Genomic DNA, 19,617 nt, shown 5'->3' with positions numbered 1-19,617 from the left:
CATCTCAAAAAATTTAACCCAGAATTCCTCCTGTCAAAAGGAAATGTAGGGACAAAGAGTGGAGCAGAGACTGAGGGAAAGGCCATTCAAAAAATGTCCCACCTGGGGATCCATCCCTTATGCAGCCACCAAACCCAGACAATATTGCTGATGCCAAGAAGTGCTTGCTGACAGGAGCCTGATATAGCTGTCTCCTGAGAGGCTCTGCCAGAGCCTGACCAGTACAGATGCATTTTCTTGCAGTCAGCCATTGAACTGGCCATGGGGACCCTAGTGGAGGAACTAGGTAAAGGACTGAAGGACCTGAAAAAGTTTGCAATCCCATAGGAAGAACAACAATATCAACCAACCAAAGGCCTCAGAGCTCCCAGGGACTAAACCACCAACCAAAGAGTACACATGGAGGGAGCCATGGCTCCAGCTGTGTATGTAGCAGAGGATGGCTTTATCTGGCATCAATGGAAAGGGAGCCCTTGATCCTGTAAAGGATCAATGCCCCAGCATAAAAGAATGGTAGGGTGGTGAGGAGGGAGTGCATGGGTGGGTGAGGGAACAGCCTCATAAAAGCAGGGGGGAAGGACGTGGGATAGGGGGTTTGCAGAAGGGATATCGGAAAGGGAAATAACATTTGAAATGTAAATAAATAAAATAACCAATAAAAAATTTAAGATCCAGAAAGAAAAATAAGAAAAAAAATCAGAAATAGACCCAACAACTACCAAACTAAATAACAAGAGTCAGCCAGGAAGAAATGAATGCTGCTGATTAAATGTCTAAAGGAAATGAGTGGAAAAGGTAAGATTGTCTCAAAATTCCATTAAAAGATAGCTTCCAATAAAAAAACAAAAAGAAAAATTTAATAAAGCATATTGGAGGCAAAAGTAGGACATATCAAAAAAAGAAAGAAAGAAAGAAAGGAAAAGAAAAAACCAATAAACAAAAACAAAAACAAAAACCCTGAAGTGTGTGATTTTACCCCACCTAGAAAATCAGGAACATAACAAACAAGACACCAATCAGAGCTCGAGGCCAGTTCTCGGAACCGTACTTCTAGTTGATCATCTCAAACTAGCTTGTCACCGTCTGTAATTATCAGACAACCTTCCTGCCTTTTGCGGCATTCTGCTTCCTTTCCAAGACCTGGCAGGGCCCTCTCACCTGGTCATGTGACCATCCGAGTCCCTTACCTGTTTCTACCTCAGGCAGAGATGTGCCATCCTGAGCCTCTCCTACTTCAGCAGCCAATTATGGCCCGCACACGGCTCACTGAAAACTCTGCTGCCTCTCCATCTTCACCCTTCTCCGAGAATCCCCTGGCCTTCTGGATCCTTCCCTTCTGAGAATCACACTGCATCTGCTGTTGCTTGAGGCGCCAGGGGCTACTATTTCCTTTCATTTATCCATGAGTAAAGTACAATTGGAAGCAAGTGAGTATAGATTCTTTTCCTTCGAACTCTAAACAGGTTTACCTTTTCTTATTTTCTAGAGCATTTAAAGAGATGTCGACTGAGACTTCAATATGAATAAATAAATAAATAACACATGCTAGGAGACAAGATGCATAAGGGACACTAATACTCTCCACTTATTCCAAGGAAAGAAGGTCATATCTAGGTAGCCTAGAAGCTAAACTCTTGGGTCACTCTTCCTTAGTCTTGGCTACTTGGGGTTCCTGAAGCTATAGACTGTATAACGAGGCCATGTCCAAAGAGTAAGCGTGTGTGGTGAGAGATATTCTATCTCAGTGCTGGCAAAATTCTGCTATTTCATGTTAATCGAAAGAGGTAAAGCCAGACCCGACCTCACTGAATTGGAATCAGAAACAAACAAGTTTCCAAAGGGGCAAAAATGAATGTCATATGATTGAAAGATAAAAACAAAAAAGGAAAACCTCAGCGTAGGTAGAGAAGGAACAACAACAACAAAAAGCCAAAGGGAGAAAACCCCCTTCAAATCCCTAAATAGATGCATGGATTCTGTTTCTGTTCGATGCTGTTTGAACTAAGGCCGGAAGAAGACAGAGTTATTGGCTTTTTTCTTGGAAACTTTTTTTTAAAAAATGGATTTATGCAACACAGATGTTGGTTATTATTCTTCTGTCTTTTCAGGAAGCTTGTCTGATGGAGTCCTCATCCAAGTCGAGTCAGCTCCTTCAGATGAGATCATTGTTTTCCTAACATGTTTTGGGACTGGAAAGAGTTCTGTGAATTTGCTCCAGGATAGATAATGTCAATTTGACCGAGGCTCACTTTCACTCCAAACAGTTTTTCTTTCCTAAAATGCAAGAAAAAAATCTCCTCCATTCTGCTACATCCTTCGTCTTTTCCTTCTGCTCCTAAGGCTGAAAGCTGTCCTCTGTGACCAGTGTGGGAGCAGTTGTGCTGGCCCCCATCTCTATCCACACGGAGCCTCAATGAGCACAGGGATCAAATCTGTGCAGCAGGATCACTATGTCTGCCTGTCTCTCATGGTGGCAGTGTGAGAGCCAGTTATGTTTTAAGTTTTAACTGCTGTGCCTAAGAGATCCATAAAACAAAAATGGTGCTAACCTGTAAGGTAAAAGCCCCTTACTTAGGGACAGCTTAGGGACTTCCTAAGCTGCTGGAGGCTGATGTCCATAAAAGATAACTAGTCACATATTTTCACTTTCCTGAGCAAGTTTGGTTGACCCAACTGCACCAGCTGTGCTTGCTCTCATGTAGGTGGGAGGTAGGTAAAGAGGAAATATGTTAGAATGTATGCTTGCTCCTGATTGGATGTAGGCAAGAGGTACACAGACAGGAATTGTGCCAGGATATATGCTTGCCCCCCTGATTGAACCTGATATATATAATATATATATCATATGTACACATATATGTATAGCATGTATATATACGTGTGTGTATATATGTATATATGTGCATGTGTGTATAAACATATACATGTATAAATATGTATATACACACATGCACATATATACATTCTCCACCTATACATGTACATGTATGTATACATACACATATGTACACACACACACACATACACACACACACACACACACACACACACACACACACACGCCTCTGCCAAACGTGACTTGTGGCCATTTCTCCGGGAGTCCCAGGTATAGACCTGGCCAATGACCATCTTCTTGGCCAGTACTAAATAAAGCCTGCTTTAAATTTGGCTCAAAATTGTGGTAGTGGTCTTATTGTTGCCCAGCTGATTTAACAGCAGAGGAGGAAAAAACCAAGAAACAGCACCATGGAGGAGGGTCAGTCCCAAGACCAAATATAACATTCATGAATTTTTGAAGTTAGAATAGATGTTCACACACAAATGTCAAAGCTACAGCCACAAATTCCAGGTGACATCTAATTTGTACATTTCCACAGCTGAGAATCATAATTAAATTGGATGGTTACCTCTAATTCTACCTTTCAATTTTCAGTGAACTCCAGCTGCAGTGTGTGACTGTGAGACCGCACTGTGTCTGCAGGTAGAAAATACTGTACCCTTTACACAAAATTGGGAATGGTAGGGGATACACAGGGGATCTGGGAGGAGTTGGGGGGAAAGAATGGGAAATAGATATGATCAAGACACATCGCATGCATGTATGAAATTCTCAAGGAGTTAATAAAAATTTTTACTTTGAAAAAGATGAAAATAATTTGTCTTAAGACTCAGAGGTGAATGCCGTTCAAGGTCTCACCTGCATCAATAACATTAGAGTCTGTGGACATTCCTGGGTTTGTTCCTTCCCCTTAGATTTCACCTCTGTCCCATGTCCACCTATGCCTGACTCTGTTGTCTGCTGCTTCCCCAGCAAGAGGCCTGGCTGTTGTTAAGATATTTAGAGTTGAAGAGTTCTTAACACCACACACCTGTGGCGAAGTTCTAGAACTTGCCATGGTGCTCCTTAGCTTTGTGGCCCTTAAGTTTCTATTTGCCAACACAAAGGATAATAACACCCAAATGAATATTGCAAAGAATGAAACAAATTAAGGCGTACAACTTGCTTGGCTGTGCTGCCTGTAGGTGAGCACTGTCATTTTCCAATCCTATGGTTTACACTATTCTTCTGTGGCCCTCTTCAGGGTTGTTTCTTGTGGTTTGGATGTAGCCTGAGTGTGTCCCTCAAAGGTGTCTTGAGAGTTTGTTCCCCAGTGTGATACTTTTGAAAGGTGGTGTTAAACCTTTCAACGTGGCACTCATGAGATGTAATTGGGCCATTGAGGCTTATGCTTTTCAAAGGAGTGGAGGCAGAATTTGTGGGAACCTTGTTAGTTCTCACAGAAAGGTTTGCTAAGAAAGATTGACCCTGACGTTTGAATTTTTCTTCAGCTTCCTCTCTTAGTATATAAACTCTTCCCCTCACGGATGTTCCTGGACAGTGTCATTTACTACCAGTCATACTCCTGAGACGAAGCCATGACCCTGAGGTGCCAGAACTAACAGTCAAATCAAGCTAACCTCATATCTTTTTAAGATATCCAGTTTCAAGTGTTTTGTTACAACAGAAAACAAACTAAGTATCATTTCAATATCAGATAAATATTTTCCTTCCTATAAAACCATTGTCTATACCATGTACTTACCATGTAGTATATTCTAGTTTACTGTATTATTTCTTATCCTTGCTTGCCTTTTATGTGCCTCTATCAGACTGGCATGTCAAGGACAGTATGTTCCTTTACATGTTATAAAGAACACGCGTGTTGTGCAGTGCTTTGGCAACAATAGTTCCTCAAGTAGTTTTGATGTAACAAAGACAGGGAGAAGAATTTGAATAGAATGTGGGAAAAATAGAGAAACTCCTTAGGAGTAGAGAAGATGGCTTAGCAGTGCTTGACAATAAGTGTGGTGATCTAGATTTAATGGCCAGAACTCACATGGTAGAAGGATAAAGCCAACTTCCCCACATTGTCCTCTGACCTCTACATACATACTGTGAAGCATGCACACACACACACACACACACACTCCGTTTCTAACATTAAGTTCCAGACAATCTACATAAGTAGGAAGAAAGAACTGTCATCCTCTACACTAGTGAGACCATATGAATTATGTGGGTTTATTTGAAATATTAAAACAAACTCTACAGAGGTTTTCATTTATCCTCAAATTTGTCTGATAACGAAAGAAGCTGACGTCCTTCAGCCAATGGTGCTCTGACGTGATGTCCATTTGTACTTCTTTCATAATAGTGTGTATGGTAGTTTGAGTGAGAATCGCCCTTTGTAGAGTCATATATTTTCGAGTGTTTGTTTCCCAAGGGATGGACTCTTTAAGAAGGATTAGGAGGTGTGGACGTGCCGGAGGAAGTGTATCAATGTGGGGTAGGCTTTGAGTTTTCAAAAGCCTACAACAAACTAGATGCTGTGGTGCACTCCTTTAATATCACCATGGTCTGAATGGTAGCCATCAAGAAAACAAGTGGCACCAAATGCTGACCAGACATGAGGCATGAAGAACTCTGATTTCCTGTCCTTAGGACCAGAACCTGGTGCTGCATTATGGAACTCATTGAAGAGGTTTCTCAAGAAACTGAAAATAGAATCATCCTCTGACTCAGCTATCACTCCAGGGATATGCCCACAGGACGCTGCTCCTACAACCCAGACACGTGTACAGCCGTGCCCATTGCTGCTCTCATCCGATAGCTAGGAAATAGCCTAGGTAGCCACCTACAGACCAGTGGGTAATTAAAATGTACTAGATAGAATGAGATTTTCCTCATCGATAAAGAATATAGTTATGAAATGAGTGGGAAAATGGGTGGAACCGACAAATAAAATATGAGTGAGATAACCTGGGCCCAGAAGAGAAACACTGTCTTTTCTCTCTTACGTGTAGAGCTTAGCTCCGAACACTTAGGTGGTTATTTAGTTACGTGTATTATGTACGTGGGAACACGTATAACATGACATGAGTGTGGAATTCAGAAAGCAACTTAGGAGAGTTGGTCCTCTCCCTTTACCATGTAGATCCTTGGTAATGAGCACCTTTACCCAGCTAACCATTGACAGCCTTCAAAGAAACGCATTGTTAACAAGACCGGAAAAAAAGGGTAAACACATTTAATTAACAATAACAAGTAGACACCAAATGTTTAATTCTTACTTTTAAATGTTTTATTAACCAAACACAAAATTTCAAGTCTAGCAATTTAATAATCAACTACAATGTAATGACATCAAAAACCCTCAAAAAACAAACAAAACCCAAACAAACAAATGTTCAAGATACTAGAAGTTATCTTTCTCCAAATTTCCCATAAAGAGAAGCAGAAAAGTTTAATAACTCAAAGTAAATGGTAAAATTTTTATTTGAGCTTTAGTAGAAAAATTTAGAGTTTGCTTAGAATAAAAGTAGTGAGGTCTTTGCTGTCTTTTCTTCTTTATTTTTTACTTTTGGAGAGTGCTTCTCACATTATAACTTTGGCCAGCCTGGATCTCTTCCTGCCATAGCCTCTATGCCTAGTTTCCTTCTTAAAATAAGGTTATCTATCTATCTGTCTGTCTGTCTGTCTGTCTGTCTGTCTGTCTATCTATCTATGTGTATGAATGTTTTGCCTACAAATGAGTAATTTAAGAGCATTGTAAATGTAGCTGCCTGGTTCCCAAGAAGGCCAGAAAAGACTGGTGCGACTGGTGGATGAGAGCTGCCGTGAGAGCACTGAGACCCAGCTTGGGTCTTCTGAACGATGCCCATGCATCCCTCCAGTTTTTGCTTAGTTCACTTTTGAAACAGAGGTGAGTGCTGCTGTCTGTCCCCTGTGTTTCTTCCCTTAAATCTTGGTTTGATGCAGTTGCTTTGCATGCTTGTTTCATTCCTTTAAATGAAATAGGAAAAGAAATTGTAACGATGGATATTCTTCCAGGCAACATAGCACAAAATAAAGTTGAGATGGAAACTATTATTTACTCTTAGGTCAAAATTGTTGTTTCTTATAGAGGAAACCGATGAGGTTGGTAGAAAAATAACCCCACCATTCTAAGAGTACACCCCTTCTCCTACTGCGCAATGATACTCTTGGACTTGGTTTTGGTAACAAAAGCAACAACAAAAAAAAAAGCTACTGCCCCTTTTCAGTTGCTTGGGTGTCTGAAATGAATAGGGAGGAATATTTAGATTGTGTTAAGAAAAATTTTGGGTGGCTTTAGTTTACTTCGTTTTTCACCTTTTATACATTTGTAGCGACGAGGGCTATACCCAACCAAATCAAAAGATGATTGAAAGCCATGGATGGGAATCTGATGGTATGGTGGGAAAATGCGTGGTGTCTATGATCCTGAGAGCGGGTTTCCATTCCACTCCAAGACACAGATCTCTCATGTGTCTTGGAAACATCTTTTTTAGTCGTGAAGTGAAAAAATACTTGTAGTAAAAATAAACTAAGTTCACCGAGCCACTGTCTGCTTCGTAGCACTCACCCGTGTGTGTGTGTGTGTGTGTGTGTGTGTGTGTGTGTGTGTGTGTGTGTGTGTGTGTGTATTATTTACTGGAAATATAACAGTAATTAATGAGCATGACTCCTTCTTCCATAGACTTTATCAGAACAACAGACAAGGTATACAGTAATAATGAGGCAAATGATTGTTTAAGAGGAGTCCTTTTTCATTTCCTTCTTATTTGTCATAAAAAGAATACCTTTTATGGGAATTAAGTAATGACCACAGATCCACTCTGTAAATCTACAGCTCTCCACCAATACTTATTACTGTGTTTATGAAAGGGCTTACCAAGTGCATACTTCTTAGACAGGTCTAAGGAAAGTAGAAAGGTAACCTAGACAACTAGCCAAGCCATGCCTGCCCATGATGGAGGAAGACAGGCAAACGAGGCACTTTAACCTACCTGTTCTTCCAGGTAAAAATACCGGCAAGTGCTTTGAGGGAGAGATGGGAAAACTGGAAGAGGCCAAGAGTGTGCTCAGGGAAGACTCTAAAGTAGCAGACACATTTGACCTGGGTCTGGATGATCAGGGTTCTGGTGGAATTGAAATCAGCAGAGAAAAGGTGATGGGGACATTAAAGGAGCGTACGGAACCATCACCTGTCTCGCAGCACTCACTGTCACATAAGGTGAAACCGTAGATACCAGAGAACAAACAACAACGGCAAGTCGTGTACTTGGGCTAGACTACACGAGGCTCTGATAGCAGCAGTTGGCTATCACTGTTTGGGGACAAACTCTAGAGGATCTTGAGTGCTGGGCTACCTAGTGTGGGCTGTTTTTAATAGTAGTGAGCTGTCATGGTGACTGAGCATGACAATAGCCTAACTGACACTGTGGGTCAGGAAGAGGACTCTACATCTGGGTGGTGGAGGGGCTGCCTTGATGAAGAGTTTTCAGACAGTGCTGTACTTTGGTTCTCCTGTGAACCAGGGCCAGAAGCTGCCGCAGTTGTGTGGTCTAGGAAACATGAAGAACTTTCGAACTCAAGAGCACTGAGGCATGTAGAAAACAAACTCCCTCTTCCAAATAGTATAGGACTCATAAGGTGATGCAAATAAATCACTTCCTTGGTGAAAATAAACGAGTCCTCACAACCTCAGCACAGTTCACTTTATCTGTAGTTTCAGATCACAGAAATAGGGAAGAGAGAAAAACGGTTCCTCTAAACACTAATCGGCTATGACTCAAAACCCCAACGAGTGCAAGCCAGACTCTACTTTTCACCCACTCAGGGCTGGGCCTTTCACATTTGGTAACAGCTGACCAGAGGCATCTTCATGTAATATTGGCTCTCCCAAAACTCCCAGGGGTTGGATGGAACAAGCTAATACAAACCCTTTCCTCATCCAGAACCAAAAAAGCTGTGGGGAAATGAGGGGCGGCTGGTGAGCCAATGGACAAGTAGCTGATGGATTGTAAGTTTCAGTTATGACTCACAGAGATACAGAAGGACGCCAAGTGGCCCTGCCCAACTGTTCTAGAGCTTCAAAACTAAAAGAGGAAAACCAGATGTTCACTTTTGAAAAAATGAAATACCAACTACAAATGCAAAACATAATTTTACTACCCAATGCATACCAGAGAGTAACTCGCAGAATCAGAACAGATTTTTGCTAGCCCTCACAGGGTGTGTGGAGGACAAATACAGAGAAAGGGCTGCATATTTCTCATCTCCCTTAGACATCCGTGCTGTGCTGTGCTGCACTCCAGGGAGTATGAGACACTGTCTTGGTATGCCCCACAGGGCAGCAATTAGCTTGTGTTTCATCTGTTTAGAGCCAGGAGCAAATGTATGAACAACCTACCTATTCCCAAGACAAGGATACTGACTGGTTAAGCAAGGGCAAGAGAGGTAGTTAAAGACTTCGCTCTATGACCTCATATCGAACAAAACAAAACAAAAAAACAAATGAAAAACTCATCTGGCATGAATTTACCAACATAGAGGAAAATGCTAGGAAACCAACCAGACAGATAAACTTTAGGAAAATATCAAGCATGGGGCTTTAAGTTGTTTTCATTAAAATAAGCAACTGGCTCCTGGTGCTGCCTTCAGGTATGAATGTAAAAGTGGAGGCAGGCAGAGGCTAAGCCCTTTCTCCTGGTGATAAGTAAGTTACTAAGGAGCATGGACCTCCAGGCCTTTTCTTCAAAAGCTTTACTCTGCTGCCTCAGTCTAAAGGAAGGTGTGTTTGAGGTTAAGACCTGAGTTCATGAATTCTATAAATGATAAAGAAGGTCCTAGAAAGGTCCCAGGGCACAGCTTGATATCTAGGGATTGCCTTTCGGCCCTATGCCACACCTCTGCTCTGCCTACATCTGAACTACATCCAAAATCCTCAACTCAATTGCGAATGACTATAACCCTTCCCCATTCAGTCCAAGATTTCTTGACACCCCACCCACCTCCCGGTTCTTTTCTGGGATAGCACTCTACGTTTAGGGAAAAAATAAATGGAGGTTGAGCGAGTCCAGGGAACCTTTTCTTGGCAATCCACTGTGAAGATGTTTGGGTAAGATTTATTTTAACACAAACCTAAATGAGGACTCTGAGGGTTCCAAGGGTGAACTTGGACTCAGATACCCTTCAGGCTGATTCGCTGGACTCCAAAATGCTGGAAGTAGGTCAAGAGGAACGGAGTTCAAGCTCAAAGCTGGAACAGGTATCGCTTAGAAGCAAATGTCGGAGTCTTGGTACATCAATTTTTCTAAAGCTCTAACCCATACTCATTCAAAAGTGACAGCCGATGACCAGCCTCCAATGAATGCTTATAAATCTACATAGGTTGTGTTTTGTTTAATCAAACAATCGAATTACCTTAAATTTATAAGATACAAAAGCATAAACTTTCTCTTTTCAAGTGGTATATACTTACTTTTTTCTCTGCTGTGAGATTGTATAAAGAATTTAAATAATTTCTTTAAAATGATTATTATAATTGAACTAACTAACTAACTAACTAACTAAATAAATAAATAAAAGGACATGAGGGTTTCTAGGTATGGTGAAGGAGAAAGTTTATTATATCTATGAGGAAGACCATAGCCAGAGGCAGGGACATCTGGGAGGCCCCAAAGTGGGTTTGACTAGACTGAGACAGGCCATGTGGGAGATAGCAGAAAGGGGAGGGAAGTGGGAAGAGCCAGACCAAGGAAGGTAAAGACCAGAAGAGATGGCAGGTGACAAAAACAGCCGCGTTATATAGGGAAGGGTGACTGGACGAAGGGCAGCCCAGGGATACGCCGGTGCAGGCTACGATAGGTGGCAGGATAGTCCAGCAGCCTAGAGAGTCCTGCAATAGGTAGAGATTGAGGGATGCTGGAGAACCTGGTGGCCAGTAGCCATGGATACACCGCCTAATCCCTACTAAGTAGTGCCACTTGCTGATGACTATGTATCCAATCATATGAACCTATGAGAGGAGGGGCATTCTTATTCAAAGTACCACACCCTGCATCTTCCTTCTTCCTGGAATTTATGGTTTCTGGCTTGTCTGTAGCCTTTCCACTCTGTGTCCATACCTGCCTGATGTCTGAATCAATATTAATTGAACAGAATAGAAAGCACCACATGAAAAAGACATGAGAAATTCCTTACAGAAGTCTTTAACAGAGTTCTTTTTAAGATTGTATTCATTTATTACATATAAGTACACTGTAATTGTCTTCAGACACATCAGAAGAGGGCGTCTGATCTCATTACAGATAGTTGCGAGACACCATGTGGTTGCTGGGCTTGGAACTCAGGACCTCTGGAAGAGCAGCCAGTGATCTTAACCACTGAGCCATCTCTCCAACCCTTTAACATAATTTTAAAAGGGATTAAATTATTTACCCCAATGGACTCCAACATATTCATACAGCAAACATATCTTTACCGGGCAATATCTGTACTCTGCTTTCAACATTAAATATCTGTTGTATAAAGTCACTCTTGGCTTATTTGCTGTTTCTTAAGAAATGATGACAGCAGGCAAACAGACTAAGTGCATTGCTCTCCAGGACAAGCATATAGGAGAGTACATAATTTAAAATTAAAGGTATGCAATAATTTAGGATGTAAAAGTTAATTACATAGAAATCGAAGGCAAGTAAGGTTAATTGTTACACTGTTCTCCTAAAACAGTAGTTCTCGACATGTGGGTCACTACCCCACTGGGGGATCACAAGACCCCTTCACAGGAATCCCCTAAGACTATCAGAAAACACAGACATTTACAGTATGATACATAATAGTAGCAAAATTACGGTTATGAAGTAGCAATGAAAATGATTTTATAGTAGTGGTCAGCACAGCATGAAGAACTACATTTGAAGGGCCACAGCATTAGGAAGATTGAAAACCACTGTCCTAATGGAAGGTTAAACAAATAATCTGAGCACATACCAGCATATCGTTGATCATAAATGACCTCCATGGGTATTATTAACTTGTCTGTGAGGGCCAGCGAACATTCCAGTCTCTTAGAATGTAAAAGGTATTTTCACAAAAATAATGTCACTGTACCAGATCACCATGAACACGTGCTCGTGCATCCTGCCTTGAGTCCTGCCTTGAGAAATCATCAAATTAAAAATAGAATTGAAGCCAAAGTCTTTTCTAAATAAATGTTATCTTGTTTTTAAAAATAGAAATTCAAACCACAATCTTCTTCCTGAATGGAGAAAAAAATAAAATATTCATTCTTAAAAATAAAATAAAATGAAAACGTGAACCAGGATCTTCTTCCTGTTTCAAACAAAGCAGCGATACACAAGCTTCATGTATGGCACGTTACCTTAGGACCAGCATGGCAATAACAGATCCCTTCATTCAACTTTATCACAAGTTTAGATTCAGGCAAAGGTTTTTACAATTGTGTTGTTAAAAATTCTTTATCAATGGAATCTCTGCTGCTACTCAGTTGTTAAATTGTCCTATTTAGGTCTACTGTCTGTTTTCTCTTCATATGTGGGGATACTCACTATTCTATCTTTCATATAGAAAATGCATTATAAAATTTTATATTCAATATCCATTTATATAAATGTATGACTATAGTTTATAGTTTTAAAACACTAGACAATTGTTTGCTATAGACAATCAGAAAGATAGAAGGAGAGGTGGGTCAGAGGTGAAAAGAACTGACTGGCTTTCCAGAGGACTTGTGTTTGATTTTCAGCAATTATGTCACAACATTTGGAGCTAAAATTTTAAGAGATTCATCTTCTCCTCTGGCCTCTGAGGGCATAAGGTATCCATATGGTAAAAGAAATCATGCAAGACCCAGAAAAAGGAGAAAAAAAACACACAGAAATCCCACATAATTGGTCTCAACTTCTGAATCTCACTTCCACAGTTTTTTGTTTTGTTTTTCGACAAAGGTATCTTGGCCATATTAGTTTTCTAAACCCTTTATGTAATATGTGATGCCCACATAATAAAACTTACTGTAGATTTACAATGGAAGATGGGCTACTACTGGATGCTGAAGGAAAGCATCATTTCCCTGGCTCTGGGAGCTCTCCTGGGGTGGTCTGCTTTCCCTGAGTGGCGGACAGTTGGCTTCTTTGGGAGCACATTATTTCAGAGAAGGAAAACCAGATGTTGCAATGTCCTGAATTACATTGTTCCTCTCAGGTAATCATACCTCTCCATTTTACATCTACTTAGTTATGTGATTGACGTTTGAAAGGCCTGGACAGATGGCCACAGAGTAAAACCTATTTTGTTATAGGTATGCATTGGGGAGGAAAAGTATTTCTTGAAAGTTTGAGAAAACCATTCAAGTATCACTGGGTGTGTGTGTGTGTGTGTGTGTGTGTGTGTGTGTGTGTGTGTGTGTGTCTACACATACATGTATGTGTATGATACATATGAGGATGATATATATGAGTGTATATGCATTAAAAATATGAGTTATATAGACAAGAACATTTTTAAATGAGACTAATTTTTAAAGGTTTCCAAATACAAATAGGTATAATTAGAGATTCTTACACATATATTGGATGGTTATAAATGACTGTTTAACCACTGATTTCATTTTCTGAGAGTAGAAAACAAGTCTTTGTTCATTCTGAAATATTGTTTTGAATGAGAAGCTTATGAATTTCTGTTTATCATTCATTCAGTAGGTTTTAATTGGTACTTTACTAGCCTGGTTTCTGAGCACATAGTCTTTGTTTTGTGCAATTGTTTGGTGTTCATGGTAAGGAGACAGACTGAAGATGGTATCTACCAAGAAGTGGACCCTGTGGGTTTTCAAGTGGGTACAAGAGAAAGGTTCAACTTCAGTCTGGAGATGGGTCAAAGAATTCCTTCAAACGTTATGATATTACATTTGAGCAGAGCGTAGAGTGAGTCATGACACACAGGCAGGTACAGGAAGAAGGGAGAGGACCTTTCCAGAGGAAGGAATTGAGCAACCACAGATTCCAAGACATGAGGGAGGAGGAGGAGGGGGCTATGTGCTTGCTGCAAACGGTAAGATCAGTAGTCATCAGATTGGCATGCAAAGGCGGAGGAAGCCAATACCATGGGTGTAGAACAGATCACAGAAGGCGAGCCTCATTTACAGGCCGAAATTTAACTTGTGGGCATTGAGGAAACTGCTAAGGAATTTATGGCAGGAATGCAATGCTGACATTTCGAGGAAGGCATGGTAGTGACCATTTGGAGGAGTGATTAGAGAGGATGGCTCTGGTGACCCAGAGAGCAACCACAAGGCAGTTAAAGTCATGGAGCTGAGAGCTAACACAGATGGTGTGCGTGAACTGCTCTGCCTTCGACTTACATGACAAATAGGCATTAGCACCTCTGTCCATCTCCGTCCTATGCCGTCTCACTGCTCTTTGCCTTAAGCTGCTAATAAGTGAAGTCTTATGTGGCTATTTTCCAAGTTGCTGAGTTTTTAGCATGGTTGCAGGCCTATATTTCATACAGTAAATATAACCACTTCTGGTTGGATGCAAAGGTATAGGCAACAGCATAGTTCTTATCGGGCACCGAGGGAATAAGAGAGGCAGAGAGGTAGTGTTCAGTGGGCAGAGCCCTTCAGCCTGTGAAAATGAAAGTCTCTGGAGAGAAATAGCCATGCTGTCTGCACAGCAATGCCAGTCCACAGTGTGACACTGAACTGTAGGTGCAATGACTAAAAGGTAGATTTTATAACATCTTTATTTTGCCATATTACAAACGAAACATAGTAGAACTTCTGTGCAGTTCTACAAAGAAACCTACCCAAGAGTGGAATACTGAGTCTGGTGAACTGAAAAATTCCCAATCTCTTTCTCCAGTTATCTGTGTTTTTTCCTGTCATTCAAACCATGCGGCACTCTAACAGAGCATCTTTAGTAGGGGGAAATGACTCTACTGTTTTCTGTTTCTTTTTCCTTTCTTCAAGATTGAGGCTCACTGTGTAATCCTGGCTGGCTTCAAACCCGTGATGATTTTACTACCTGGGCTTCCCAAGTGCTGGGATTATATATGTGCACCACTACTCCTGGTAAAAACATTATATTTTTAGAGAGGAATAAACTGAGATCCAGGGATGTTGACACACCATATGCTGCTTTCTCATGGACAAAACAAATCCCAGGCAATACACAAATGGATTCTCCAAATCTTCAAATATGGGACGGGGGTCTCTCTAGTTAGGACTTGTGTTTTTCAGTATAATTTATTTTTTCTTGGTCTTTGATAAAGTTATGTACTTAATGTTTATTGGCTCCAACTCTGAATTTTTCCGATAGTTTATACATTCCGATGGTTATATTGTACTTGACCTTTGCTCTGAAGTCTTTGCAATAGACTCTCTGTTAAAGGCACTTCCAGTTAGAATATAATGTAGATTTCTAGTAGAACTCTGATGTGATTATTAGCCAGTGTGACTTTAAGAAAATAGCAGAGCCTGACTTCAAAGCAGCCATCTAAAGAGACTGGAGATAGTGATGTTCAAAGTATCCACTTACTGGAACACTTATCCTGTGGCGGGAATTCAAGGCATACTTGAAATTCCTTCCAAACATTTTCTCCTATGCTAGTTAATGAACTATTCAGCACACTTATTATCATGCAATCATAGGTTGACTCCCCCCCAAGGAGCTAAACAATTTGACCATTTATAAAATTATAAATATATGAATTTATGACCAAATTCATAAAATTTGGCTTCCAGAGGTTCCAAACAATGACTCAGAAATCTAAAGACTGCAATAAACAAATTGGAGCCGTATCCAAAGTTTTCCTTGCAAGCTTGACGCCAGTCAGCCTCCCATCACTGGGGAAGTACTCAAGACGATCAACCTATAAAAACGTTCAACTTTAGTTGGTTCAACTTCTGCCTATTTGGCCCCATTGCTTTGGGCCTGTGACCTACAGAACATCATGGCAGGGAGTGTGGTAGAACAAAGCTGTTAACCTCATCACAGCCAGCCAGAAAAGAGACAGAGCAAAGATCTGAAGTCTCAGTATATTCTTCAGGGAACGCCTCCATTGGCCTACCTCCTCCAACTAGGCCCCAGAGCCTAAATCTTCTACCACTGACAAATAGTAATGTCAACTGGGACAGAGTGGGGGAGGCTTTTAGGAAACATTAGAGGTATGAGCTGTAACACAATGTATGTGGGTTGACAGGGATAGCCCTCGACAGTATCTAATCCTGTCTCTTTCTTCTTCTACTTGCTTTCACATTTCCCTGAGTGGCGCTTGCTTTTCTTCAGAGTACTTATCTGTACCTGCCACAAACCAAGCTCTCCCATTAAGAATGTACTTACCCCAGAGCACAACCTCCATTCATGTGTCTGTTTTCTTTATCTGTCACACTAGAATCAGATCCATTCATAGCTAGTCTCTGAATGTATATTGCATGGGTAAAATCAAAACTTACTGTACTTTCCTGAAGTGATTTGCCCCAGTTTCATAATTCTAGCATTTGATGAAAATATTCATTTTGGGGGCTGGAGAGTTTGTGCAGTGGCTCAGATTAGTGCCTGGTCAGCAGAGAACCGGGGTTCCATTACCAGCACCCAACATAGTGGCTCTCAACTGTATGTTACTCCATAGGATCTAACATCTGGCCTCTGTAGAGAACAGACATAAACGCGACACACATAAATACATGCACAAACTTAACATAAAAATAAAGAAAACTTTCTTTAAAAGAAGATATTCAAAGAAAAAGAAAGAAACTATTCACACAGAGTGATGGCGACACATGCCTTTAATCCTAGTACTCAGGAGGCAGAGACAGGTGGATCTCTGCATTTGGGGCCACTTTAGTCTACAGTGAGTTCCAAGACAGCCAGAGCTACACAGAGAAACCCTGTCAAAAAAAGGAAAGGGAGGAAAGGAAGGAAGGAAGGAAGGAAGGAAGGAAGGAAGGAAGGAAGGAAGGAAGGAAGGGGAAATAAAATGAAACAAAATAAAATTTTCGCTTTAATTTTGATGATTGGCCATGTCACGTCTTCTATTTTTGTTACTGTTGTTTAATATATATGGAGTGAAAGAGACCCTTTGTTTCATTAGCAGTACAGACCTTTTCTTCTCTTCAGTTTTTGCTTAAAGTGACCATTCATACTTTGCTTGTCTTCTGGGGTTTGCCAAGTTCTGCCAACTGTATTTGATTGCCATAGTCTTACAGTCTTAGTGCCAGAGCTCTGTGTCAGAGAGATAAGAACAGAAGGGTACTTCAGAAGTTCAATGTCTGCTTTGGAGGACAGAGGAATTCAGGAACTAGAGGAGGAAGAGGAGGAGGAGGAGGAGGAGGAGGAGGAGGAGGAAGAGAGAGAGAGAGAGAGAGAGAGAGAGAGAGAGAGAGAGAGAGAGAAAACCATGTGAGTGTGCATCCTTAGAAGCCCTTCTCCGAGAAGGAAGAGCCCAGGGAGGAGCTTCTAAGAAATCCTGAGGGATGCTCATCCAGGGCCTAGACATAGATTCTCAGCTGAAGATGGACATGTGAAATAGAAATCCAAGAGAAAGAACCCAAGAGGTTGTATCGTCCAAACTATGGGCTTTTAGAGCATCACATGCTCTGCCCCTTCTCCTGCCTCATTTGTTGCTCTAAGCTTCCCCTCACCATCTAATCATGCACAACAGAGGCCTGTTTTCATAGCTACCTGTTCTCATTCCTCAAATAGTGACTTTTCTAGCACTATGACTGAACTAGCCCTCCAGACTTGTAATACCAGCCCCCTATTCTCCTTAAAGTACAGACCCTGGCTCCCACTGATGACTTATCATCTGTACCAAGCTTCTGACTAGAAATTCAAATATAACATTTATTTTTCTCTGTGCCCTAAAATGCTCTTGTCAGCCCTGTCTTCAAAATACATGCCACAGTAAGATGATTTCTATACTTATCTGCTGTGAACACCCCCATTTAAACACCATGCATTTTCCTTGTACTGGTACAGCACCATCTTAATGGGCTCCCAGATGTCATTTTTGGCCTTCACTCTCATCACTAGGAAGCATCCATAAGCATGCTTGAAAATCCCATAGTAAGTTTGTCGTGTCTTTGATGTAAAGCCTTCTTTATCATTCTTCTAGAACACTCTTGTAACACACCTGCCTCAGTATCTGTAGTTCTACTTTCTCTGCCTAGAACGTTCTTTCCCTTCCCACCACATGAATGACTTGTTCCTACCGTCTCTAGGTGTGTTATCCTTGTCCTCAACTAAAATGGCCTCCTTCTCTTTACCAACCTTTACCCCTTCCCTCTTCAACGTCTCTCCAGCACATCTATAGGCATACAGCAGCCACCTCTCATCCATGTTTGAGACCCTCAGTGGATGCCTTTAGCCAAAGATAATGTAAGATAATGTTGAACCCTGAAAATGTTTTCATATACATACACAGGTTTAATACCTTTTCGAGATCCCCTAAACATTTGTGTACAATGACCAGACTTTTGTAGTGTGAGATGGGGCTACAATACCAGCTTGAACCTTTTTTCCTCACAATTTCAAGAGGAATTGTTCTTACCATGGTCTTGAATATCTCCATGTACATTTTTAAAACATATTTATTGTTCTAGGTTTTCATTGCTGTGTTGACACAGTGACCAAAAGCAACCTAGGGAGGAAAAGGATTATTTGGCTTAAAAATTAGAGTCCATCATTTGGGGAAGACATGGTAGAAACCTAATAGCAGAGGTTATTTTTTATGTAACCCTAGACTATCTGCCCAGGGGTTACACTGCTCATAGTGTGATGGGCTTTCCCACATCAATCATTATTCAAGGGTGTAGTTTAAATTTTTTTCAAACCTACTTTTAATGATAGTTCTTAAATGCTTTAACCTCCCTTCTAGCCCACCACCCACCAGAGGTAGTGGCAAAGAAAGGATACAGGGTGAGCGGACTTGTTTGGAAATGGTTCTTTGGACCAAATCCCATCTTCATTGTCAGGAAATCAGCAGATCAGTTTACAGGTCAGCAGCAGCAGCTCGATCCACTTGCAAATATTTCATGGATACACCAGCAGTCCAGTTCGGTAGAGTTGGGATAGCAACCCGAATCAGCAGCTGTGGCATGGCCTAGCAGAGACAGCCAGGCTTTAGCCAAATCTGCAGGAGTGAGCAGGATGGGCCAGGACCAACCAGGATACTAGAAGTCCTCGGTTGTGCCTCTCTCAGAAAGCAAAGATCCATGAAGATGTAAGACAGAGTCCATGAAGATGAGAGACCAAGAAGCGTTGCACAGCTAACTCTACAAGTAAGCCCTTTCACAGTCTGTTGAGACCTTCTTATACGCCCTCCAAACATCATGTGTTCCCCCATTGGTCTTGCCTCACTATGTATATGTCTTGCCTCAGCATAGGAGTCTGAACTCCATGTGAGTCTGTATCAACTGACATCACACCACCAATCAGCCTGGATCTGTAGAAGTGGCAAGAAGATGCAGCACATGACCAGAAGGTTTTTTTTTCTTGATGTGTTTCTCTCTATGGCACTCTACAACACTTGTAACTTGAACCAATACATATGTGTCATTAGTGAAGAATCCTTCATCACATGTCCTTCATGTGCGTGCCTCAGCAAAGCACCATCCAACACAACTGACTTTCCAAAGAACCCTTACATTTCCACTTCACAAGCACGCATCTTGATTAATATTTGTCTGCAAGCCAATCTTATGAAAGCATTTTCTCAGTTGAGGGTCCCTATGCCCAGATGACTTGACATTC

At 41.1% G+C, this 19,617-nt stretch overlaps 1 long non-coding RNA gene across 1 annotated transcript; it reads right to left on the bottom strand.

The window, feature by feature from the left end:
* Window positions 1–6,120: 6,120 nt before the first annotated feature.
* Window positions 6,121–19,143, bottom strand: LOC102551825 (uncharacterized). Its single transcript, XR_005491329.2, has 5 exons — window positions 18,416–19,143; window positions 16,968–17,088; window positions 16,320–16,512; window positions 11,837–12,002; window positions 6,121–6,823 (listed from the first exon to the last, which is right to left on the bottom strand). It is a non-coding gene; the product is annotated as an uncharacterized LOC102551825 (long non-coding RNA).
* Between the last annotated feature and the right edge of the window lie 474 nt (window positions 19,144–19,617).

The sequence above is a fragment of the Rattus norvegicus genome, chromosome 11 (assembly GCF_036323735.1).
Source record: "Rattus norvegicus strain BN/NHsdMcwi chromosome 11, GRCr8, whole genome shotgun sequence".
NCBI classification, from domain to species: domain Eukaryota; kingdom Metazoa; phylum Chordata; class Mammalia; order Rodentia; family Muridae; genus Rattus; species Rattus norvegicus.
The sequence above is the reverse complement of the archived record's forward strand: the minus strand, read 5'-3'. Positions and strand labels throughout refer to the sequence as shown.